The sequence below is a fragment of the Thalassophryne amazonica genome, chromosome 13 (genome assembly GCF_902500255.1).
Source record: "Thalassophryne amazonica chromosome 13, fThaAma1.1, whole genome shotgun sequence".
Taxonomy (NCBI): Eukaryota; Metazoa; Chordata; class Actinopteri; order Batrachoidiformes; family Batrachoididae; genus Thalassophryne; species Thalassophryne amazonica.
The window spans coordinates 34,240,111-34,259,920 of record NC_047115.1 but is presented as its reverse complement, the minus strand read 5'-3'; the positions used below and the strand labels follow the sequence as shown (position 1 = coordinate 34,259,920).

Below are 19,810 nucleotides of genomic sequence, written 5' to 3'. Positions count from 1 at the left end.
AAGACACAATGTTAAGAAATATAAGTTTTTTTTTGTTGTTTTTTTAGAACATCATTTGGAACAGCTGGGAACAACAGTCTTGTTTTATGACAATGTGGCAGGTCAGCTTTTATTACTTCTTGTGTGTTGTGGAGGGTAAAGTGAGGAGTAGTAGGATCTGCAGTTTTGGCTTAGATGATCTGATCTACTACCTGTTTAGGGAGGAGAGGTTTTCACCTTCACTCAGCCATGATCTCGTACAGTGGTCAACTAATGGTAGGTGTCACTCACTACCAAATGTTAGTGTTGCTTTATAAGAAGATTCTGCTGACTGGAATAACACAACCCCCCTACATGGGCTACAAGAGCTAAAACGCTGCTTCTCTTTTCTTGCCCTTCCCTGTTTGAATACTAGAATAACTTCTTTTAACACGGCAGTCTCCTGGTGGCACAACAAAAATGACTAATTGCTTGTGAGCAAGCACAGAAGTTCAAGCTAAAGTAGTGTGACAATGATGCTGGGAGACAGAAATAGAGGCCTGAATCTGAGAACGTGTTCCTAAACAGGTCAAGAGTTTCTGGTGTTGTTGTTCTTCTGCACACGTTCAAGGTCCAAAACATCCTTTTCCTTCCCATAGCCTTTTAACTTGTGGAACAGGCAGTTTATCATGACACAGTGATATCTGATGCCTTTGTAGAAATACTTTCCTTTCCTGCAGGAAGGAATTCAGAAAGCCTTTAATCATAGCAAGAGACTCAACTGACAAATACATATTAGAGATGGTTTGGAGCTGCATTTTTCCCACTTTTATTGTTGTTCCTCTACATGCTCATGCATAACCTTGAGAAATGGAATGGTCGGCACTGCTAAATGGAACCATATTCTTCATGGGCAAAGAGACCACTGTGAATTGAAAAAGATCACATAATGTGCTTTCGGATAGAATCTCTGAAAGGCATTAAGGTCTGGCCAGCATGTGTCTCACATTACAGCAAGGAGGAAAAATGGCAAAATAAGCCTGTTTTGAGACCTTACTAGAGATATGTCATTGGACTGTGTTTTTTTTAAAGAAACAGCTTGGAACTGAAATATTGTTTTGACAGGAGTCCTGCTGCTCTCAGTCTTTAGCATGGAACTGTTATGAAAGTGACACTGTACTCGTGTGGACTGTGTAATAGAAGGAGTAAAGCAAAAGAAAAAAAAACTATACTGCGCTAAGTAAGAAACTTATGCTGCTTATAATCATCATCCCATATCATATACACGCCTTTCAAAAGTTTTAAGCATCCTAGAACTGATAAATATGCAGTGTTTGATGTTGCTTTCCTCCCTTTTTCAGTGTGGCAAAAGAAAATCTAGTTTGAAATATTTGAGCATTCCAAATCCAAAAAGAAGGAATTAAATAAATATGAGATTTTGTTTTCCATTTGATTAAGGGATCTAATCAGTTACCAAGTGCCAAACCTCATTAAAAAAAGAAAAAAAAAATTCTCTGTAGGTGAAGAATACAGGCAAAGATCACTAAATTAGAAAATGATTGTAAGCTCCTGATTAAACACAACCCAGGCAACAGGATGTAAAATGTGCTTTAAAAAGAGTGTTAATGGAGGTTTTTTTTTTTTTACTAAGAATTTTACTAAGAAAATTCATACTCCACATTTTCAGGTAATTTTACATGTTGTGTGAAAAAAATTACAATGCAACTATGTGGAGTTTTTCACCAGACAGGCTAAAATCACAGACACGCAGCTTTGGGCCTTATTGAATTATTGAATATGGGTAATTTTTTGGTAATGGAATTACAATCAAAGTAAATTTTTGGGTCGCAGGGTTTGGTATATGCAGCCAGTTCGCAGGAACCTGGGGGAAAGATTAGGAAAGAGTACAGGCATAGTACTTGTCAGGTACAGATTGCAGGTGTGGGGAAAAGTGCATCTTTAGCCCGTGCAAAGCGTATGTCTGACACATGTGTCAGCGCGTGTTGAGTGCATGTGACTTACAATTAGCCCGTTTTGCAAGCCAGTTGCACGTGGTTACCACGGTAGCTCGTGCCTCTTCTCAGCTTCTTTTATCTGCCTATAGAGACCCAACACCCTCAGTCAGTGCGGCAGTATGGTGACAGTCATCGTTTTCCCTTCTACAATGCTACACAATCTCCCCAATATATATACACCTGGAGTCTTGCCACTTGTGTTGCGTGTGGGTTGCATATGCTGTATGCACACATAGAGGTAGAAAGTGAGACGTACGTCTGTCTTGCGGGCCACACAAACAGTAAGTGAGGAGTACTTGTGTAGTACTTCTGAGGCACCTCACTCGTACATGACCATGCGTTAGTTGTGTATCTTACTGTCATCAAAAAAACCCTACTAGCTGTGCTCCTGACTTGGTTCAGACGTACGAAAGTCTTGATTTTTTGCAAGAGTCGTAGAATTTGCATGTGCAGGACCAAAATGTTGTGAAAGTGTAGGAACACGGACCCACAACAGGGGGCGCAAATGAACGGACAATGGAGAAGGTAAATAACAAGTTTTACTGTTGTGAAACGAGCACAACCAATACAACAATCAACAATTTGGGATTAAGCCGAATTCTGCTGGTGTCGTGTGGGCAGGCTCGAAGGTAGGAGACGTCCGTCCGAGTCGAACCGGAACCACCCAGATCTCCTCTGCCACCGAACCCTGGAAATACTGGAACCGCCAAGTCCCGAAGTCCCAGGTGGCCACTGCCTCCGCTCGTCGGATCCGGTACTGCTGGCAAGAGAGAGCAACAAACACACAGGTGTGGATGCGGCTGCACCCAGTAACACGGAGAGGGAAGAAGCCGCCTCCACCTCTCGTCACGTTAAAACAGGAAGGTGAGTACTTATCCAAGCAATTGGCTTTCAGTAGTCAGCTGTCCTGAAAGGTTTAACACGTATTATCAAATATACAGAATATGCTGCAGAGTAGTTTACCTCTATCTCAAGGCGATATCTCGGCACTGAGGTGGAGACGCCGTCCTGCTGATATACCTCCGTGCTGAGTGGAACAGCTGTGTCCAGTGATGGGTGACAGCTGTCACCCTGGCTGCTCTCGTGAGGCGGCAGCGCCCTCTGGTGCCTGGAGCCCACACTCCAGGCAGGGCGCCCTCTGGTGGTGGTGGGCCAGCAGTACCTCCTCTTCAGCGGCCCACACAACAGGACCCCCCCCTCAACGGGCGCCTCCTGGCGCACGACCGGGCTTGTCCGGATGGCGACGGTAGAAGTCGGCCAGGAGGGCCGGGTCCAGGATGAAGCCCTTCTTCACCCAGGAGCGTTCTTCGGGACCGTACCCCTCCCAGTCCACCAGGTACTGAAAACCCCGGCCCATTCGACGGACGTCGAGGAGCCGGCGCACAGTCCAAGCCGGTTCCCCGTCGATGATCCGGGCAGGAGGTGGTGCCGGACCCGGAGTGCAGAGGGGTGAGGTGTGATGGGGTTTTATCTGGGAAACATGAAATACTGGATGGATCCGCAGTGAGGCCGGGAGCTGGAGCCTCACTGCGGCGGGATTGATGACTTTAAGGATCTTGAAGGGTCCGATGTAGCGTTCCTGGAGTTTTGGGGAGTCCACTTGCAAAGGGATGTCCTTGGTGGACAACCACACTTCCTGCCCAGGACGATACGTAGGGGCCGGGGCCCGCCGCCGGTCTGCATGGTTCTTTGCCCTCATCCGGGCCTTCAACAAAGCAGAACGGGCGGCACGCCACACCCGACGGCACTTCCGTAGGTGGGCCTGGACCGAGGGCACACCGACCTCCCCCTCAACCACCGGAAACAACGGGGGTTGATACCCCAAACACACCTCAAAGGGGGAGAGGCCGGTGGCGGACGACACTTGACTGTTGTGCGCGTACTCGATCCAGGCCAGGTGGGTACTCTAGGCCGTCGGGTGCGCGGCTGTTACACAGCGCAAGGTTTGCTCCATCTCCTGGTTTGCCCGCTCTGCTTGTCCGTTGGTCTGGGGGTGGTACCCGGACGAGAGACTGACCGTGGCCCCCAGTTCCCGGCAAAAGCTCCTCCAAACATGCGAGGAGAACTGGGGACCGCGATCGGAGACGATGTCTGATGGTATCCCATGCAGACGGACGACGTGGTGGACTAGGAGGTCCGCTGTCTCCTGGGCCGTTGGGAGCTTCGGGAGGGCCACGAAGTGGGCCGCCTTGGAGAATCGGTCCACTATCGTGAGGACGACGGTGTTTCCCTGGGACGGCGGGAGACCCGTGACAAAATCCAGGCCGATGTGGGACCAGGGGCGATGAGGCACGGGCAGCGGCTGTAGCAATCCCGGTGTCTTACGGTGATCCGCCTTGCCCCTGGCACAGGTGGTACAGGCCTGGATGTAACCCCGGACGTCGGCCTCCAGGGACGCCCACCAGAAGCGCTGCCGGACGACTGCCACGGTTCTTCGCACCCCAGGGTGACAGGAGAGCTTAGAACCGTGACAGAAGTCCAGAACTGCAGCCCTGGCTTCTGGTGGGACGTAGAGTTTGTTCTTCGGTCCGGTTCCGGGGTCCGGGTCTCGTGTCAGGGCCTCACGGACGGTCTTCTCCACGTCCCAGGTGAGGGCGGCCACGATAGCGGACTCCGGGATGATGGGTTCCGGGGGATCCGACGGCTCCGTTTTGACCTCATCTTCGTGTACCCGGGACAAGGCATCCGATCTTTGGTTTTTGGTCCCGGAATGGTAGGTGATCCGGAAGTCAAAACGGCCGAAGAACAGTGACCAGCGGGCTTGCTTGGGGTTCAGTCGCTTGGCGGTCCTGATATACTCCAGGTTCCGGTGGTCAGTGAAAACCGTGAATGGCACGGACGTTCCCTCCAACAGATGTCTCCACTCCTCAAGAGCCTCTTTCACCGCGAGGAGCTCTCGATTGCCGATGTCATAGTTCCGTTCGGCTGGGGTCAACCTGCGGGAAAAATAGGCACACGGGTGAAGGACCTTATCGGTCTTCCCGCTCTGGGACAGCACGGCTCCTATCCCTGAGTCCGAGGCGTCCACTTCAACCACTAACTGGTGACTAGGATCGGGCTGCACCAGAACGGGTGCAGACGAGAAGCGCCGTTTCAACTCCTTAAACGTGGCATCGCACCGATCCGACCAGGTGAAGGGAACTTTTGGTGAGGTCAGGGCTGTCAGGGGGCTAACTACCTGACTGTAGCCCTTAATGAACCTCCTGTAGAAATTAGCAAAGCCTAGGAACTGTTGCAACTTCCTACGGCTTGTTGGTTGGGGCCAGTCTCTCACCGCCGCAACCTTGGCTGGATCAGGAGCGACGGAGTTGGAGGAGATGATGAACCCCAGGAAGGACAAAGAAGTGCGGTGGAACTCACACTTCTCGCCCTTCACAAACAGCCGGTTCTCTAACAACCGCTGCAGGACCTGACGTACATGCCGGACATGAGTCTCAGGATCCGGAGAAAAGATGAGTATATCGTCTAGGTATACGAAGACGAACCGGTGCAGGAAGTCCCGCAATACGTCGTTAACCAAGGCTTGGAATGTCGCGGGGGCGTTTGTGAGGCCGAACGGCATGACCAGGTACTCAAAGTGACCTAAGGGGGTGTTGAATGCCGTCTTCCACTCGTCTCCCTTCCGGATCCGAACCAGATGATACGCGTTTCTAAGATCAAGCTTGGTAAAAATCTTGGCTCCATGCAGGGGCGTGAACACCGAATCCAACAGGGGTAACGGGTATCGGTTGCGAACCGTGATTTCGTTCAGCCCCCTATAATCGATGCATGGACGAAGTCCGCCATCTTTTTTACCCACGAAAAAGAAACCTGCGCCCATCGGGGAGGTGGAATTTCGGATCAACCCGGCAGCTAACGAGTCCCGGATGTAGGTCTCCATTGATTCGCGCTCAGGCCGTGAGAGGTTGTACAGTCTACTGGACGGGAACCCACTGCCTGGAACCAAATCGATGGCACAATCGTACGGACGGTGGGGCGGGAGTGTGAGCGCCAGATCCTTGCTGAACACGTCGACAAGGTCGTGGTACTCTACCGGCACCGTCCCCAGATTGGGCGGGACTCTGACCTCCTCCTTAGCTTGGGAGCCGGGAGGAACCGAGGAACCTAGACACACCCGATGGCAGGTCTCGCTCCACTGAACCACTACCCCGGACGGCCAATCAATCCGGGGGTTGTGCTTCAACATCCAGGGAAAGCCTAAAACCACACGGGAAGTGGCCTGAGTCACAAAAAACTCGATCACCTCCCAGTGGTTTCCTGACACCACCAGCGTTACAGGTGGTGTCTTATGTGTGATCGGAGGGAGCAAGGAGCCATCTAGTGCTCGAACCTGCACAGGCGAGGTAAGTGCCACCAGAGGGAGCCCTATCTCCCTGGCCCATCTGCAGTCCAACAGATTCCCCTCAGAGCCCGTGTCCACCAGTGCTGGGGCCTTCAGGGTTAAATCCTCATACAGGATCGTGACTGGGAGTCGTGTAGCAATGTGGGTGTGTCCCACGTGAATGTCTCGACCCACCCCTAGCCCAGTCTCTAGGGGCGGGCGTTGGTGTTGTAACCGCTCGGGGCAGTCTCTCACATGGTGCTCTAGTGCACCACAAACAAAACAAGCTCCATGGGCCCGTCTCCTCTGTGCAGCTGGTGCCCTAAATGTTGCCCTACTCGTGTCCATAGCTTCGTCAGTAGGGGGAGCTATGGCCCCATGGAGCGCAGGAGCCGTGGAGCGTGGGGAAGGCGGAGCGCGGTCGGAACCGGAAGGGAGAGGGACGGCGCGTGCCCGGCCACGCCCTTCGTCTCGTTCCCGCCGACGTTCTTCTAACCGGTTGTCCAACCGTATGACAAGATCGATAAGCCCGTCTAAATCCCGCGGTTCGTCCTTAGCCACCAGGTGCTCCTTGAGAACCAAAGACAGTCCGTTTACAAAGGCGGCACGGAGGGCAGCGTTATTCCAGCCGGATCTCGCAGCCGCGATGCGGAAGTCGACTGCATAAACACCTGCGCTCCGGCGCCCCTGTCTCATTGACAGTAGCACGGTTGAAGCGGTTTCTCCTCTATTAGGGTGATCGAACACGGTTCTGAGCCCCCTCACAAACCCATCGTATGTCAGAAGGAGCCGTGAATTCTGCTCCCAGAGCGCTGTAGCCCAAGCGCGTGCCTCACTGCGAAGCAGGTTTATGACATAAGCTACTTTACTAGCATCGGTCGCGTACATAACGGGACGCTGTGCGAAGACGAGCGAACACTGCATCAGAAAATCCGCGCACGTCTCCACACAGCCTCCGTACGGCTCTGGAGGGCTTATGTATGCTTCCGGGGAAGGAGGGAGAGGTCGTTGAACAACCAGTGGAACGTCAACGTTACGCACAGGATCTACGGGAGGGAGAGCCGCAGCGGCGCCCGGGGGGCGCGCTTCCACCTGCGCGGCGAGAGCCTCCACCCTGCGGTTCAGGAGGACGTTCTGCTCGGTCATGCAATCCAACCGAGTCGTGAAAGCGGTGAGGATCCGCTGCAACTCACCGATTACCCCTCCCGCGGACGCCTGCGCGTCCTGTTCTTCCATTGGCCGTTCAACAGCCGGTTGACGCCCCTCGGGATCCATGACGCTGGCCGAGATATCCTGTTGTGAAAGTGTAGGAACACGGACCCACAACAGGGGGCGCAAATGAACGGACAATGGAGAAGGTAAATAACAAGTTTTACTGTTGTGAAACGAGCACAACCAATACAACAATCAACAATTTGGGATTAAGCCGAATTCTGCTGGTGTCGTGTGGGCAGGCTCGAAGGTAGGAGACGGCCGTCCGAGTCGAACCGGAACCACCCAGATCTCCTCTGCCACCGAACCCTGGAAATACTGGAACCGCCAAGTCCCGAAGTCCCAGGTGGCCACTGCCTCCGCTCGTCGGATCCGGTACTGCTGGCAAGAGAGAGCAACAAACACACAGGTGTGGATGCGGCTGCACCCAGTAACACGGAGAGGGAAGAAGCCGCCTCCACCTCTCGTCACGTTAAAACAGGAAGGTGAGTACTTATCCAAGCAATTGGCTTTCAGTAGTCAGCTGTCCTGAAAGGTTTAACACGTATTATCAAATATACAGAATATGCTGCAGAGTAGTTTACCTCTATCTCAAGGCGATATCTCGGCACTGAGGTGGAGACGCCGTCCTGCTGATATACCTCCGTGCTGAGTGGAACAGCTGTGTCCAGTGATGGGTGACAGCTGTCACCCTGGCTGCTCTCGTGAGGCGGCAGCGCCCTCTGGTGCCTGGAGCCCACACTCCAGGCAGGGCGCCCTCTGGTGGTGGTGGGCCAGCAGTACCTCCTCTTCAGCGGCCCACACAACACAAAAGTCTCCACAGCCAGTATGCGACCTTCTATGGCACTGAACACGCACTATGGCGGGTTGTGAGTTATGCATAAAATGTGGTCAGATTTTGCTGTCATTGTAATTCTGTTACCACAGAATTGTCCATATACATTAGGGATGTCCTGAGATGATCTGATCAGTATTGATCAGATCAAGGCATCTTTTGATTGATCGTATCAGTTTAACTACTCCGGATTAAACCCGAGTTATCAAATAAGTGCATGTGTTCTCTCCGCTTCTGTTTAAAAGCTCCGTGTCAATGCACCAAACTAACTCCTGGCTGCTGCTTCACTAAAGAGCCACGACACTTGTTTGAAAAGCAATTTGATATGCTTTAAATACTCACACAGGTCAACAGTGCCCATCAGATAAGCACAGAACAATAACATACAGCATTCAGAGCAGCCAGGGTGAGAATTTCAAAAACATGTTTCACATTGTTTCAAATACATTGTTTCTGATGGATAGCAAGTGTGATATATGTATAATGTATTAAATGAGTGGGATGGGTCAAAAAAACAAAACAAAAGAAAACAAAAAAACATCAGGATATCTCTAACTAACACACACACACACACACACACACACACACACACACACACACACACACACACACACACACACACACACACACATACAGAGAATAATAATTGATTAGTATAATAAACACAGTCCATTTATGACTAAGATTCTGAGCAGGCAGTGCACCTGAGGCACAGTGAGAGGAATGGTGACTCCTCTCTATTTGATCTACCTCCACACTTTATGGAGCCACCACAGAGTCGTGCCTCTGTTTGCCTCATTTCCTGGCCTGCTTGAAAGATCACAGGCCCAGACCTCTTCTGCCTGCCTGGCCCCACAAAGCCCCTCCTAATCCTGTGGTTTGCTCACAATTAATCTTCCTAGTTGCCACATTATTAACGCCACCACCCACAGTCTACAGTGGGGGGAAGGGGGTGGGGGGTGCTCAAGAAGAAGGAACAGGAGGACTGCTGGGGTAAACTGGATAGTGGCAGAGCCATGGGCCTCCTTCACATCCTGCTTTCAGTCCTATGGGATGTCAGCTACCACACAGAGTATCACCACCCACCCAGTGGCCTCGCTATGCGTGACACCACCACTTCACCTCCTGACATCATGCCTGCTGATCAAACACCCAGCCTACTCACTGTCTAAGGAAGTGACGACCTGTTCTTCCAGCACAAACAGTTTCCCCACCTACAGAACATTAATCAGCCAGCTCTGCCACATCTTGATCACCCCCTCGCTCTCTCTCTCTCTCCTCATTTCATCTCCACATCTGCACTCCTTCACATTACTAGAGAGGATATGGAAGCAGCAACCGCTCAGGAAACTCAGAACAAATGGAGAATACCGGGAGTCGGAAAACGTAACACTTTATCGTATTAAGGAGGGATGATCATGGGAAAACATTACAGAAACATAATCAAAAACATAAAATGAGCATAAAATTAATGTCCAAGTGAATAAGTGCTATTCACACTTATTTTAACAGGTATTGCAGTTTTGTGGATGCTGAAAAGAATCATGACGATTACCACTTGCAGCTTAATAGTACTTTCCACAATAAAATGCCAGAAATTCTCCTATTAGTGCAGTTTATTGCTGAATGCAGATGTGGTGTATATTCTGAACGGCATTCTTGATCAAACAAATATCATCCCTAAACAGTAACAATGCAAAAATTAAACCTTTTGATGGCTTCATTGTATCCTCATATAGCCCACCTCCTTCCAATTCCTAAAACAAGCTCTTCATCTTCTGTTAATGTCTTGATTTTTTTGTGTGTTTTGTCTTCTTTCTGCCTCGTTCACGCCTGCCTGTACCTACACTGAACAGAGGGAGGTGCTGCTGTGTTGTCGATTTAAGAGCCTCCCGGAACCCCTGTTCCTCTCCGTCTCTCTGCTGTCCAGATTAGTGTGCTCATCAAGCTGAGCATTGTTTTAATTTGCTGGGCCTGGGGCATATGCTGAGTGTTCACATCATTGTCTCTGTGCAATGTGAGTTATCACCACAGCTTATGATAATGCGGCACAAATTTACAGGCTGAGGGGGGGATAAGCGCGGCGGATTCTCTGATAATAAAGGATGGACAGAGGGGAGTGGAAAGAGAAAGGGAGAAATGAAGAAAGTGTGCGTGTGAGAGAGAGAAAGAGCATAAAATGGGTGGTGTCAGAGAGAGGAAGCTCTGCTGGATGTCATTATGAAAGATGATTCCCATGCTGGATAATACATCACACTGCTGCTGTCTGCCGTCTTCTTTTCTGTGTTGTTATGCAAATAAATGCTGATAAACCCAGAAGCAATAGTGATTATTACTTCCAACGTATCACCTTGAGAGAGAGAAAGAGTTGCGGCAAAACAACACACACACACACACACACACACACACACACACACACACACACACACACACACACACACACACACACACACACACACACACACACACACACACACACACACACACAAAGTGAGCCATGAGGAGCACACAAACACCTCCATAGAGGGGGATTCCTGAAAATACCAGCCACCAAAAAGTGAGTCATGGAAGACAGATGCACATCTCACTGTTTTTCAGCCGCAACTGCGGCAAACTTCCAAAGTTTTCCAAGCCTGGTTGTCAATTTTAAATCCGGTTGGGCTGCTACGTGACATCGTCATCAACTGATCAGCAACGTGATTATGATGTTGGCTGCCAAAGTAAAGGTGCATTTTGCACAATGTGCTCTGCACATTGCTCTGGTCTTTTGTTGCTGAGCTCCGGGGTCCCCCCCAGAACAGGCTCATCCTGACACAGCTGGTTCCTGCCGTGTCTCACCTCGCCGTGCCTCCTTAAGACTGACCGGCAATACAATCTAATTACAGCCACGTTACAGAGGGAGACCAGTGTAAACACCAGCTCTTTTTATCTCCTTATACATCTGGACAAGTAGACAAAGTGCTAAAAGGAAATAAATGTGGCCTGACAGCCACATCAAAGAGTTCAGCCAGAGGCTTACTGCTACTTAGGGCACAGGAATGTTGTTGCTAAGCATCAGCCCGCAACCTATCAGGGTGCAAAGAGGGCCTTGTCCTGCCTTGGTTAGGAAAAAAGGGGAAAAGAGAGAAAGAAAAAGATAAAGGGAGAGGGTGGGTGAGGGAGGGGGACTGACATTGAGGGGAGGCTAGGGACTCAAGGAGATTTTTGTAGCTTAAAGCAATTGTTGGAAGAAACAAGCCTTCTGTTTTGTTTTCTCTTGACACCATTTCGGCTTTTTGCGCTTGCAAAAGACAAGTATAAAAATGTCTTTTGATATGTTTTCTCTTTGGGTCTATATCAAAATATTTCTTTTGTGTCTGTGTGTGGAACTTTTTTTTTCTTTGCGTCTTGTCTCTATAAACTGGTGCCGCTTTCTGATCATGTTAGAGATCAGAGGAGACACAACTTGTGAACTTATTTGAGTCAACGTTTAATGCTGGCTTGACACGTTTATTTCTTCGCCAGATAGATTTATTTTTTAATTTTTTTTATTTTTTATCACTCGTGTCATGCTTCTGATGTTTGGGGTTATAAACAACACTTTTCAAAATAAACAATGTTTTAAAAAGGAATCAAGTTTAGCAGCTTGAGGTGTTAATACAGCAAGCAATGGCAATTAAGACACGAGTAATGTTTTAAGACTTGAAAAGAAGCCGTGCACTGGGTGTGTTAAGAGTGCCGCTAATTAAATACCAAGAGATAAAATATTTTAAATGCACATTCTATCAGCAACAATCACAGCTAGCATAGAGAAAAGTAATGCAAGTGTTAAAATGCTTTATTTTTCATTTCTTTCCCTTAATAATTGTGGCTGTGGGGAGTAGAGAAAGGATTATGATGAGATTTAAAACGCCCCTGTGTGCATGAAAAGTATTAATTCTGTTTTCTTAGGTAATGGCAGGGGGAAGAACATTTCGATGTAATGGTGCCTGCAACAGTGGACAGTACGGCGGTCTTTTGCTCAGCAGGAACGCTGCTGTGCGTGTGTTTAATGATTTACTAGTTCTCCTTCAATGAACTTGCTTTGAGTAAATGTATCATATGATTGCTGATCACAAGAGCAACCGCTCTGATGTTCCGCTTGGGGCACGAGGCAAACTAGCAACAGTCAATGCTGCTGTTTGGTCTACGGTTGAGCGTAAGACAGGCAAAGGTTGAGTGCTACTGGACGTTAATCACCCGTAGCAGTGACTCGCTGGATGGTAATAAGGCTGTGTTTGTTTAAAGTTGAAATTTAAAAAGTCACTCGACCTTTTCACAGAGTGTCTCGCAGAATAAGCGGGTTAAGCTTGAAATGCAAGCCAGCATTCCGGGTCCACATCAGAATTAGCTTGGGGCTATTACTTGTTTTGGTTGAGTATGACCTTTCCAACTGGTACCGATTTTGGAGCAATAAAGTTACAAAAAGTAAAATTCACTTTGTGTTGTATATAATGACTGAAACAAAGATCACAGGTCCAATTAAAACTTTGAAACAAAACATACCCAATTGTTCTGACGTTTATGCAATTTTACCCAATTATTCTGACGTTTATGCAATTTCTTTTATCTCCCAAAAAAAGAAAAAAAAACCCAACTAGAACAATGATGTGAATGTTCTAAAGTATCTTATGACAAAATTATGTGTGTCAGATTTTTGCCTAATTTAAACTGTGTGAAAAGAAATATTTTCATATGTCCTTGTTTAACCCAAAGTGCACAATACATGCGTGCAGACAAAAACAACCACAGCAGCTCAGGAGTGTGGCATATCATGAGGCTTTCTGACTAAAGCTAACGTCAGGGCTGTTTTCTAGAGTGTAGGATGTTTAATAATTGAAGACTCTGAGAGCGGGCCTGTCACACCGGGTTGTCTAGAATGTTTCCTATGCAATTAGATGCTGAGAGACATTTGAAGAGGACCCACAAAAAGCACCACAAAAAGTGACATGTGAACTTAAAGGAAATTAGCTCTTCACACGAGTGAAATGTGAAGGTTACTTAGCAATGCTTAACTCAGACTGCGACTATGTGAAGTATGTGCTTGACTCAGCCCCACTACGAAGACTGCGATTTTCTTTACTTTGAGCCGTCTTCAGTCAGCAAGATCACAGACGGAATGAAAACTAATTTTGACTCAAGGCATACAGGAAGAAAAAAGAAAGAGGAGGAAAAAATACCGAGATGTGTCGAAATAATGAGATCACTTGATGTTTTCTGGGAAGATATGGGTTGATGCAGACAGATGCACAACTCACATATTCACCCAAGGACACAGACGCACAGCCGTGGAACATTTAACCACAAACTTCAAAACACACAGATTTGCATGTGTGCATGCACTCCACTTTACATGCACAGAAATGCTGTTTTCTTTTTTAAATGCAGGAAACGCTCAGGCACATGTGTTTATATGCATCCACAAAGCACAAATACATTTACCTACATTTAAAAAAAAATCAAACCTCAAGCCAATGCAAAAATATGTATTTTTGTGTGCAAAAAACAGCTGATGGTGTGAGAGAAATCTGGAACATATCAACATGCTTTCAAGATTCTCAAGACCAATTAGAAATGAAAACAAATAAATGATGCCAATTAAGCTTTTGGAGATGAAATTCTTCTTTATTTCCAGTTGAAAATACTATATGACAACCTGTAAATTCATGATTAATATGCTCTCTATTCATCTCTATTTGCCTCCGATCCTCGACAGCCTTTCAGAAGAAATTTCTCCCATCCACATCTCCGAGTTTCACGTTGCAATGATAAGGCTGTCATCTCCCACACCTATCATAAGTCACAGGCAAACGACCCAGATCCTCCATCGCGAGACAGAACTCTCTGCGGGCCTGTAAGCTGTATCATTACACCATGTCATCTTTACGGCACGGAGCAAAGCCCAGCTCTCTAATTACACTCTGCCTACTCCATTTACCCAGACAGAGAAAGAGCAGCAGGCAAACAATGCATTAAAAATGGAGTGCTTCCCCCTGTTCTATACACGCTGCTGTTGTTCTGCTGGTGGCCACTGTTGTCGTTGCTGTTGTTTCTCAAAAAGCTGTGGAGGAGCGATAGCTAAGGGCCCTGCGCCACTTTGCCTTCCTCTGCTCGCCTCCTCATCTTTGCCACCTCCTCTCTTCAGCCCTCCACTCAGAAGGACTTATGAAGGTGAGTGGCTGTGTGACAGGCCAGGAATAAAAGAGACAAACCAGGGATAAAAATTAAATAAAAAGTAGCTGTCTTAAACAGTAATTGCACCCCTTTGCTGAGCATGCTTTCAGATATATAAACCTGATTTACTGTCGCTGTTGCTGCCACAAATCAGAGGGCCCTCTGAGAAACACTCGTGCTATGAAATTGTTTAATCTCATCAAGTTCTGCTTTCACAGCAGGCGATAAATCACATAGTCTTTGTTATCATAGACCTCCATGAGCGCCTCTGAGGCAGGCAATGGATCGTGGGTATATATAATCTTGACTGCGCAAACAGCAGGGTCTGAGCAGCCTGAAATACTTTCATATTAGCTGCGGTGCAGCTGGCGGAACACAAGCGCTCTGATGGATATCTCATTTCCTGCGCTCTGCATCTATTTCAAGCAAATTATTACTGCATAAATTTCTTGTCAACAGAAACGGCCAATTAATTAAGTTAAAAATGCACCCGTGATCGCGTCGACACACCAAACAGGGAAGCCGGGGCAATTTTCCACTAAGTGAATTTACCACAGGGGTCACCGTAATGAATGATTTTAAAGTTCGTCATAAAAGTCGTAGACAGGCCAATATCTACACCGGCGCTGCAGTGCAGACTAACGCGTGACATATTTGCATAAAGTGTATTTATGGCAAAGTGGTAGAGGACATCAGCAGGGGCAAGGAAATAAAGTTTACAACTACTAAACAAAATGTCCGCCAACCTCTGCTTCTGAAGTATTTCATCTAAGACGTGCGTGGAGGATTGGAAAGAGATCACAGAAGCACCTTTGCCATTTAAGACACAAAATATACACATTTCACCAAGCTCACAATCTGAATGAATTATTCATAATGTATGAGGGGTTGTGTCTTTGTGTGGGTGAGTTGGGGTTGGGGGGGGGGGGTTGTTTATTCAGCCTGGGCCGTTTATCAGACAGTGAGGATCCCATGGCGGGGATGAGTTCGAAGATTTATCTGTGTTTGGGCTCCTAAGCAGATAAATCAAGGGATGTAATCACGCACTGAGCGGCCTCCCTATGACCCTGTAGTGAACTAACGACACAGGGATATCTAAGCCCCTTTTCCTGTTCCTGGGTTAGGCCCTCAGGTCAGTCCCCTGTCAGGAACAGAGCTAAAGGAAGCCACTGCTGCACAGAGAGACCGGGGGAAAACATAAGGCCCTTCACGCCCTTCTGTCCTGTTTACACAGCGCAACCACGCTGGATTGTTCACTTATCATTCAAAATAACAGTCTTGTAAGTAAGTGCAGCTTGCTGCAGTATAACAATGTTTGTTCAAGCAAAGAGTATCGACTGCAAGTGTCCACATTGTAAGTTCACACGTTGCTGTCCGCAACAGTCAGGGTAAAAGATAGCGCCGTTTGTCTGAGGTTGTCTCCCGGCTCCCTCACAGACTGAAGGCTTTCTTTTGGACCAAATCGGCTCTGATCCATCAAGTCTTCTGCTAGCAGGCTGTCCACTGATTAAACCTGGAGAATTTTGTTCTGTTCTCCTCTCTTTTTAATCTGTCTCTCAGCGAGATAAATTAGCCTGTGCTGTGCCAGCTTTACCTCCCTTCTTCCCTTCCTCTCTCGCTCGCTGCTTTTCTCTATGTTTATCTATTCTGTCTGTCACACACTGAGAAGAGAGCAGACACATCTGCTCCTACGCTGCTGCAGGAGATAGGCTGGGCTACATCCCCGGTCAGATTTAGCTAAGAGTGTCTGTGAGACAGAAAGACAGCGAGTGAGTGAGAAAGAGGGAATGAGTACGTTTTTTTCTTCCGCCTTCTCATTCTCTCTTCTTGACAACATTCTGTCAAGCAATCTCCCTCTCCTTGGCTAAGCTTATGCTCTTTGTTGTTAGCTAATAAATCAGAATATTTATGATCTGCAGGCCCTATTCTTAGTCTTTTAATGGTGACACGTTTGTGGGTGAATTAAAGCTGCGTTTTATTCACTAGGCTGTGGGCCAAAGTAAGGCCGGGATGCCTGTGCCTGTGAATGTTTTTCCTTCTCCACTTCTGCCCGGGTGGTAAATCACACTCATTGTCAGGCAGTGCTAAGTTAGTGTGCGTCATTGGGGAGAGCAGGAAGCACTGGGTATAATTCTGTCCATCAGTTTAATTTATTGTAGCAGTAGCTTTGTAATCTCCACCCAATAAATTAGTAGAGCTGACACAAAAGAATTTAGTTTTGAAGGCAGTCTTCGGCAGGATTTTGGCTTGGCCATGGACCTCATTTCTTTCAAAGCATTCTGCTTTCATATTTAGCCGTGAAAGGAACTAAAATATCTCAGGGTGAGGGTGCTTTGCCATTTTCTTTGCTCTTCTTCCATTTGATTGCAGTCATAATATTTCTGTCAAATTCTTATTTATACAAAGGGCTTACACAGAGGTTTTGTTAGAAATGTGGAATGACTCAAAAGATGGTAGAAGAAGCAGAGAGAGAAACAGAGGAGAGGTGTTGAGGACGTGACCTTGCTCAAAGGTTTTATTTCAGGTGAAATTTAAGGCCTAAATCAAGGGCACTGCTGCAGCATTTGCTTTGCAGATACTGCACTTGGCTCCCCTTCTATGCTGGTGAATATAAATCAGGCGAGGCATCTCAATGCTAGGCCTGACTGCTGGAGGCCAACAAATCTTTAACATGAGATTAAAGCCTCACTAGAATCATCTATCTTGGGCTGATAGAGGAAAATATCAAGAGTGCTGTATGGGCAATGTGGTTTCACTGAGTCAGAACTGATGTGTAATACAGTATGCAGAATGCCATAAGTAATGCACAAATTAGAAAAGCTGTCATGGGCATTGGCCTTTGACAGCTTTTCTAATTTGTTTGTTTGTTATTTTGGAAATATATATATATGGAATTTTAAATGGGCAGTGGGGTGGCGCAAACAGCTAGTATGCTTGCCTCCAAATGATACGGTCCCTGGTTTGTGGAGACCCATGTGCATTCTCCATTCTCGTTGGACCAGGAAGGGCATTTGGCGTAATTTGGTGTGCCAAGTTCTACCAGAGGAACTATTTCAGATTAGCTGTATCAACCACTGGTAAAACCAGGACCAGCTCAAAGAAACATGAAATTAAATTTATGTGCACACACACACACACACACACACACACACACACACACACACACACACACACACACACACACACACACACACACACACACACACACACACACATATATATATAACCATGTGTGTGTGTGTGTGTGTAAGGGCTATGCATCTCTCCCTTATGAGATGATACAATACATATATGTACATTGGTTATAAAAGATCAGAATGTGTCCAGTCAAACTTTTTTTTCGTATCTAATTAAGATATAAAAGAAACATGTTATTTGGACACATTCTGATCATATGCAACTGATGAACATATTTCAATCTTGCAAATCCACACCTGTAATAATACAGTGCACTCAGATCTAATTCTTTGTTTAACATAGACATTAATATGCTTTGGTGAATTAGAATAAGCTGAATATGGCATTACTTACCTTAAAATACACATTATGAAAAATCAGGGGTCTTCTTCATGACTTTGCTACAATGCTGCAGCACATTTGCATCTCCTCTGCTGGCTTTTTATTTACCAGTGGAAGCAGTGCCACATAGCATAAAGCGCAGCATAGAAGAAGCTCAGAGGTCGTTGTTAGCACAGCATAAATAGCATAGTACAGTTTTCCCATTTGAACTGGTATGACAGTATTAACAAATTATGCACTGAATGCAAAGTTCAAACGTGATCTAACATGTTGATTTGGTTTTTACATCGAAGAATTAAACATTCCTGTGACTATTCTCGCGAGAGAATAGCGCCAACCCTTCAAGAGGTGGAACTGAAACAAGATTATTTCAACAAATTTATGATGTTATAATCAGGCAAATATCGAGTTCATAGCACATTTTCAGCAATTCACAAGTACATGTATCAGTGTATATGTTACTTTAAAATCAAATTTTTGATTGATAGACACCCCCCCCCACACACACACACACATACAAAGATAGAGAGAGTAAATATAAATACTTTCTCCTTCCTTCAGTAAGAAGGAAGCTAAAATTATTTCAGTAATAAAGCTGTATATTGGGTATTTTAATGCAACAGATGCAAACTGTCTCTGCTGTTGTATGTTGAGAAAAAAAAATACAGCAGACCAAAGCAAAACTTCCAATTACCCAATAAAACATGGAAATCTTCCAAACCCTGAGTCTCCTTTATGGGTTTAACCCACCAAAGGCAACAGGCAGTATACAAGATGCTTACTCAGTGGATACAGTTGTGTTAAACATAAAAGAAACACAGACTGTGAAGACCTAACAATGAACCATATCTCTCTGTAGCCTTTTCAACATGCTGCATTTACATAACAAGCCACTAGCCTGATATGTAAACACATTCCATCACATGCTGCCTTGCGGCCAATGAGAGCCATTTCATTCTCCCTATAGCTCGTACAATGTGTAACATTCAACAAAAAGAAAAAAAGGTCTAAACGGAGACATCTCGTGTCATCACCCCAGACAGATAATGAAAGTGTTATACATCCTTGATCACAAGACTCTCACGGCATCTTGCTCTGTTTTTTTTGTTCATTCTTTGTCTTTGTGCTCTTAAACTCTCTTTCTAAGCCTTTCTCACAGATACACTTATAGAGTGCAAATGTACATACAGAGGAGTTAAAAAAAATCTGGCACACTTCAGTGCGATAGCTCCTCTTCTCTTTCAGGGTTTCATCTCAATAGCTTTTTTTTTTTTATCTGAGCACTTCAATTTGCGAGCCTAGCTGGAAGACAGCTTCTCCTGATATGTTAATTGCAGGGTACTTAAGCGCTAAAAGATTAACATAAAACCCTTTGGAAACAAGCTAATAGTTTATGATAATTCGTGCATGGCCTTTGTCTGTCTATCATTACACTGCCGCTAGCTGTAATTTTATCAAGAGGCTGTAAAATATCATTTAAACAAGTTCACTTTTAGATAATTAATAGCAGAAACTGCATTATTCCATTGAGCCACACTGACACCATTAGCAAAACGTCAACTGAGCTATAATTAAAGTATTTTATTTTATTAACCTATTGATAACGTTGTGCAAATAATGAGCCAGAGATACAGAAAGGTTTTTTTTTCCACTTGCCGAAGCATTGTCAAAAGGGTAATTACAGAAACCAAGGGCTGTCTCTGCAGTTCATCTAGCTGATTCAATTAGCAGGTGGCTTCATACCTCCCACACCAACCA

General features: G+C 46.4%; 1 protein-coding gene across 1 annotated transcript in view; it reads right to left on the bottom strand.

The window, feature by feature from the left end:
- The window catches only part of lrmda (leucine rich melanocyte differentiation associated), a 516,890-nt gene that overhangs the window by 54,888 nt on the left and 442,192 nt on the right, over nt 1-19,810 (bottom strand). The gene's annotated exons all lie outside the window — the stretch shown is intronic.